Source organism: Clytia hemisphaerica, unplaced genomic scaffold, assembly GCF_902728285.1.
Source record: "Clytia hemisphaerica strain Z4C2 unplaced genomic scaffold, Clytia hemisphaerica genome assembly, whole genome shotgun sequence".
NCBI lineage: Eukaryota > Metazoa > Cnidaria > Hydrozoa > Leptothecata > Clytiidae > Clytia > Clytia hemisphaerica.
In genome coordinates, this window is record NW_027103564.1 from 810819 (window position 1) to 817787 (window position 6969).

General features: G+C 37.1%; 1 protein-coding gene across 1 annotated transcript in view; it reads right to left on the reverse strand.

Annotated features, from left to right (window-relative positions):
* LOC136800913 (protein unc-13 homolog B-like) overlaps positions 1–6969 on the reverse strand; it is a 79556-nt gene extending 72587 nt beyond the window's left edge. Inside the window, exon 1 of the mRNA XM_067057523.1 lies at positions 6783–6969. The gene's annotated coding sequence lies outside the window, so the exon portion shown is untranslated. The remainder of the gene's footprint in view (positions 1–6782) is intronic.

Genomic DNA, 6969 nt, shown 5'->3' on the forward strand with positions numbered 1-6969 from the left:
GTTCTAGCCAACTTGGATCGAATGGTATGGCTCCCATTTATAGATATGATACAACCTACACCCATTAGTGTCCTTTTACAAAAGAAATGAAGTTCATAGCTCCTTCCAATTTTTCAGTTAGTCGAGGAACGTGTCCCTGACTGACTTTAACCAAAATGTGAAAAAGTGGAATTCGGGCTTTCTGGCCAACTTGGAACGAACGGTATGGCTCCCATTTATAGATATGATGCAACCTACACCCATTAGTGTCCTTTTACAAAAGAAATGAAGTTCATAGCTCCTTCCAATTTTTCAGTTAGTCGAGGAACGTGTCCCTGACTGACTTTAACAAAATGTGAAAAAGTGGAATTCGGGCTTTCTGGCCAACTTGGAACGAACAGTATGGCTCCCATTTATAGATATGATGCAACCTACACCCATTAGTGACCTTTTACAAAAGAAATGAAGTCCATAGCTCCTTCCAATTTTTCAGTTAGTCGAGGAACATGTCCCTGACTGACTTTAACCAAAACGTGAAAAAATGGAATTCGGGCTTTCTGGCCAACTTGGAACGAACGGTATGGTTCCCATTTATAGATATGATGCAGCCTACACCCATTAGTGACCTTTTACAAAAGAAATGAAGTCCATAGCTCCTTCCAATTTTTCAGTTAGTCGAGGAACGTGTCCCTGACTGACTTTAACCAAAATGTGAGAAAGTGGAATTTGGGCTTTCTGGCCAACTTGGATCGAAAGTTATGGCTCCCATTTATAGATATGATGCAACCTACACCCATTAATGACCTTTTACAAAAGAAATGAAGTTCATAGCTCCTTCCAATTTTTCAGTTAGTCGAGGAACGTGTCCCTGACTGACTTTAACCAAAATGTGAAAAAAGTGGAATTCGGGCTTTCTGGCCAACTTGGAACGAACGGTATGGCTCCCATTTATAAATATGATGCAACCTACACCCATTAGTGACCTTTTACAAAAGAAATGAAGTCCATAGCTCCTTCCAATTTTTCAGTTAGTCGAGGAACGTGTCCCTGACTGACTTTAACCAAAATGTGAAAAAAGTGGAATTCGGGCTTTCTGGCCAACTTGGAACGAACGGTATGGCTCCCATTTATAGATATGATGCAACCTACACCCATTAGTGACCTTTTACAAAAGAAATGAAGTCCATAGCTCCTTCCAATTTTTCAGTTAGTCGAGGAACGTGTCCCTGACTGACTTTAACCAAAATGTGAGAAAGTGGAATTTGGGCTTTCTGGCCAACTTGGATCGAAAGTTATGGCTCCCATTTATAGATATGATGCAACCTACACCCATTAATGACCTTTTACAAAAGAAATGAAGTTCATAGCTCCTTCCATTTTTTCAGTTAGTCGAGGAACGTGTCCCTGACTGACTTTAACCAAAATGTGAAAAAGTGGAATTCGGGCTTTCTGGCCAGCTTGGATCGAACGGTATGGCTCCCATTTATAGATATGATGCAACATATACCTATCAGTGACCCTTTACAAAAAAAATGAAGTTCATAGCTCCTTCCAATTTTTCAGTTAGTCGAGGAACGTGTCCCTGTTCCTTATATTCATTTCTATGTTTTTTACACAAAAACATTATTGATAACAATGCTCGCTATCAAGCATGATTCAATTGTCAATAAAACTGATTTTTGCGACCAGAACTTTCTATTTATTTTTTTCCCTACAAACTTTCCCTCTCCCCCCATCAACAATCAATGATGAATTTATTGCGTTATGCATTTTCACTAAACGCTATATTTTCTGACTGATTTTTTTTCATTTTTCTCCTCGCATTGCTATCTAACTTTCATCATCAGGTAGGTCCATTCAGCATCTAGCTTGTTTCTTGATTAGAGTAACAAAAAAAAATCTGAGCTTTTAAAACTAACAAAAGCTCAGTTTTATTACTTAACGGAAAAATCATCAGCAATAATCAAAATGAAAATAGAAGGACTATACCGGGCACCAAAAAATTTGTCAGTTAGTCAAATGTTAACGTGTGGACCCGGACTGCTACTTATACCAAAATGTGAGAAAGTGGAATTTGGGCTTTCTGGCCAACTTGGATCGAAAGTTATGGCTCCCATTTATAGATATGATGCAACCTACACCCATTAATGACCTTTTACAAAAGAAATGAAGTTCATAGCTCCTTCCATTTTTCAGTTAGTCGAGGAACGTGTCCCTGACTGACTTTAACCAAAATGTGAAAAAGTGGAATTCGGGCTTTCTGGCCAGCTTGGATCGAACGGTATGGCTCCCATTTATAGATATGATGCAACATATACCTATCAGTGACCCTTTACAAAAAAAATGAAGTTCATAGCTCCTTCCAATTTTTCAGTTAGTCGAGGAACGTGTCCCTGTTCCTTATATTCATTTCTATGTTTTTTACACAAAAACATTATTGATAACAATGCTCGCTATCAAGCATGATTCAATTGTCAATAAAACTGATTTTTGCGACCAGAACTTTCTATTTATTTTTTTCCCTACAAACTTTCCCTCTCCCCCCATCAACAATCAATGATGAATTTATTGCGTTATGCATTTTCACTAAACGCTATATTTTCTGACTGATTTTTTTTCATTTTTCTCCTCGCATTGCTATCTAACTTTCATCATCAGGTAGGTCCATTCAGCATCTAGCTTGTTTCTTGATTAGAGTAACAAAAAAAAATCTGAGCTTTTAAAACTAACAAAAGCTCAGTTTTATTACTTAACGGAAAAATCATCAGCAATAATCAAAATGAAAATAGAAGGACTATACCGGGTGCACCAAAAAAAGGTGTCAAAAAGGTGTAATGATTCAAAATGTTAAACTTTTTGTGGTGGACCCGGTATATCGCTATTTAGGCTACCTTATTTTACCACAATACAAAAATTGGTTTCCTGCTGGATACTTTTTTATTTAAAAAATTGATGCAGAGTATCAAAAGGTTTCAAAATTTTATACCCATTCAAGATTTTTATGAGCAAAAAAAGTGAAACTGTTCTTAAAATGTTCAGCTATTTTTAGTTATTTTGATTTGGTAAATATATGACAAATTTAATTTTTTTAGCATCCGAACAAGATATTTTTAGGCAACACAGATGCTATTGTCGTTCTAACGCATAGTAACACGACTCCAATAAACTTGGTGAGTAATTGTTTTATAGGATTCATAACTTGCCTATGTTTAAACTTTTTAGTTAGGAACCATTAAAAAAGTACGTACGCTCAAAATCGGTGAAAATTGACCACCCCCTCCCCCCTTGTACGCTTTGGCACTACCCCCCCCCTTTCGCGTACGGACGCTTTTGAAATGACCCTCCCCCCCCGCCCCCCTCAAAAAAATTTAGATCGTATTAAACAGTCTATACAAAGGTAAATTAGGGGATTTTGAGAAAAATTAAAATAAGTTCAACTTCTGTTTGTCTTTGTTGATGATATAATCAGAAGATCTAAACTTTGACTGAAATTTCGTTGTATTGAAAAATGTCAAAGCGTACGTACCTTTCTACCTGACCTCCTCCTCCCCCTTGTACGCTCCCGTACCCTTTTGGTAGTACCCTCTCCCTCCCCCTCAGAGCGTACGTACTTTTTGAATGGTTCATTAGTATATTATAGTGTAAAACTTGCGGTCCCAGAACGTCGTCACAGACGACTCATTACTGTTTCATTAGCATTTTATTAGCTTTTTTCAGAGGAAAGACAACATAGTTATAGAAGTGGCATATACCAGTCAGCTCACCCGCGCACTGGAAGACGACTACATTAAGTTTTAGCATAATCATTGTTTAATTTTGCAATGTAACAATTATGTAGTGAGGTTGATGAGCAAAAAATAAATCAACATAAAAGAGTTGGCCAGAAAGCCCGAATTCCACTTTTTCCTATTTTGGTTAAAGTCAGTCAGGGACACGTTCCTCGACTAACTGAAAAATTGGAAGGAGCTATGAACTTCATTTTTTTTGTAAAAGGTCACTGATAGGTCTAGGTTGTATCATATCTATAAATGGGAGCCATACCATTCGATCCAAGTTGGCCAGAAAGCCCGAATTCCACTTTTTCACATTTTGGTTAAAGTCAGACAGGGACACGTTCCTCGACTAACTGAAAAATTGGAAGGAGCTATGAACTTCCTTTTTTTTGTAAAAGGTCACTGATAGGTCTAGGTTGCATCATATCTATAAATGGGAGCCATACCATTCGATCCAAGTTGGCCAGAAAGCCCGAATTCCACTTTTTCACATTTTGGTTAAAGTCAGACAGGGACACGTTCCTCGACTAACTGAAAAATTTGAAGGAGCTATGAACTTCATTTTTTTTGTAAAAGGTCACTGATAGGTCTAGGTTGCATCATATCTATAAATGGGAGCCATACCATTCGATCCAAGTTGGCCAGAAAGCCCGAATACCACTTTTTCACATTTTGGTTAAAGTCAGTCAGGGACACGTTCCTCGACTAACTGAAAAATTGGAAGGAGCTATGAACTTCATTATTTTTATAAAAGGTCACTGATAGGTCTAGGTTGCATCATATCTATAAATGGGAGCCATACCATTCGATCCGAGTTGGCTAGAACACTTTTTATAACCACTTTCGATTTGAATCTGATTCGCGTTGACGCTGACGCTGACGCTGCGAAACTGACGCTGACGCTGCGAAACTGACGCTGGCTTCATTTTGGTCAGAAAAATGCACAGCTTAATAAAAAAGGTTTCTAGAAAACTCAAACCATCGCGCTCTATCGTGACATTTTCTTCTTTTAGAAAAAATAATAATAATTTGCCTAAGCACATTGATCTATGCCTATAAATAGTGATTCTTATAGATAAAGATTCGTTTTTCAGCCTAAAAATGTTTTTTTGTGAAAATCTGCTTCCGCCAACTTTTACCTATGATGTTAGCCTACTCTCATGCAAAAAATCAGAAAAAATTAATGATCCAATTTTTCACAAAGTCCTAAAAACCCGTTTTTAAAAAATTCAGAGACTTGGGAAGGTCAAAAACAGAATTTTAGCATCAGCACACACCTGACACCTAATTATGCCCACCCTCACCATTAATAGAATGCAATAAATAGAACAGGACTAGTACGGGCAAAGACCACTGCAAGTGAGAATCAAAACCTCAGTTGCCTGTGTAGAAACCAAGGTCAATGACAACTATACCAACAATACCACGAAGCCCCAATCCAACATGCCAGACTCTCCTATTCGATACAATCAATAACTTTTTTCCAATCCATGACCAATCGATAAATAGGTAATGAGGCCCTGAAGCGATGATGACGTCATAGGAACTTTTTTGCAGCGTGATATTATGACGTGATTTGGAAATTTTTCCTTCGTGATTGCGTGATTAGAGGTCAAATTGTGATTGTGATTTGAAAAGTTTTTGAGCCGTGCTATGTGATTTGGAATTTTTCAAAGGGATGCGTGATTGTCCATTTTTTTGCTGATTTGCGTGATATCGTGATCATAGTTACCGTTTGGTAATCGATAGATTGGATATCAATTGATTTTGATAATCGATAAATCAATATTTTAAGGGAAGCTCGTTTGGCTATAGATTGATCGATTTTCTATCTATTGACTTTAAACATGCTTGATTGATCACAATCGACAGCCAATGAAAAAAATCTACGATCGATCTATACTCAAGATTTTAGAATTGTCTTAATTGATTACCTATCGATTCTCAAAATCAATTGATATCCAATCAATTGGTTGCTTAGCGATTAGTCATCGATTAGAAAAAGTTATCGATTGCATTGCGTGGAAAAGTCTGGAACTGACACATCGCACCACTCTTACCACATAGAATTATATAGAATAGCTATAGAACTTCTATCACTTATATAGATCGACACCCCTTGACATAAATTCCTCTGTGAAATACTTAGTAAATGATAATCTGCTTGGTTACGTCTACCTAGCACTTGCAGACTGGAATTATTAAACAAAGCGCTAAATTTTATCTTAGCGAGTTAGTCTTTAGAATTTTACTAGAATATTCGAGAAGTTTTTAGCACCGTGGCCACCGTGGTCAAGCACTTTCGTTTTCAAAATTTTATTCTACACCGACGACCACCGCAAAAAGCTATCGTAATACTTTCGCTATGCGAAATTAACTAGGTCACAGTGTGGATGTAAACCACACTGAAACGACCGCCTTCCATCACGCATCACGTTCGCGAAAGAGCGCGCGCGCATTATTAACGCCTACATGTCATCTCCAGTACATTTTAGATTATTCATTGAAATCAGATTACAATATAGTCATTTTTCATGTCTCGATTATTCAATTCCGAATAAAAGACATTCAGGTAAAAAAAAGAGAAACACCTGGGTAATCTAGTTAAAAAAAACCGAAAGTAAATGGTAGACAAAGTAACGAGCAAAGGCAAAACGAGATTAGCGTACCACTATGAAAGAAACCGCCTCCGGCGGTCGATAATAAAAATAATAAAATGACTACAAGAACATTGATTTATGCTTATAAATAGTGATTCTTATAGATAAAGATTCGTTTTTGAGCCTAAAAATGTTTTTTTGTGAAAATCTACTTCCGCCAACTTTTACCTATGATGTTAGCCTACTCTCATGCAAAAAATCAGAAAAAATTAATGATCCAATTTTTCACAAAGTCCTAAAACCCCGTTTTTAGGCTGAAATTTGCCCAAAAATTTATTTTCTCCAAAAATCGGGCTCCATCACATTTTGGCCACCACCATTTTGTACCTTTGTACCAAAAGTCAAAAGATTCCTTTGGAGCATACTTTACCTTTGATTGAAGAATTTCGGTTTCGATTTTCATTTTCTTGTCTGTCGATTGGTAGATCCTGGTCCTGGGAAAAGAAGCCTTTGTTATTCATCTACTCGATCTTTGCTGCGTACACGATGGATAGACTCTTCTCAAAATGCACTTTAACCTATGAAATAAGAACAAATGATCATTCTTAAAGCATGAT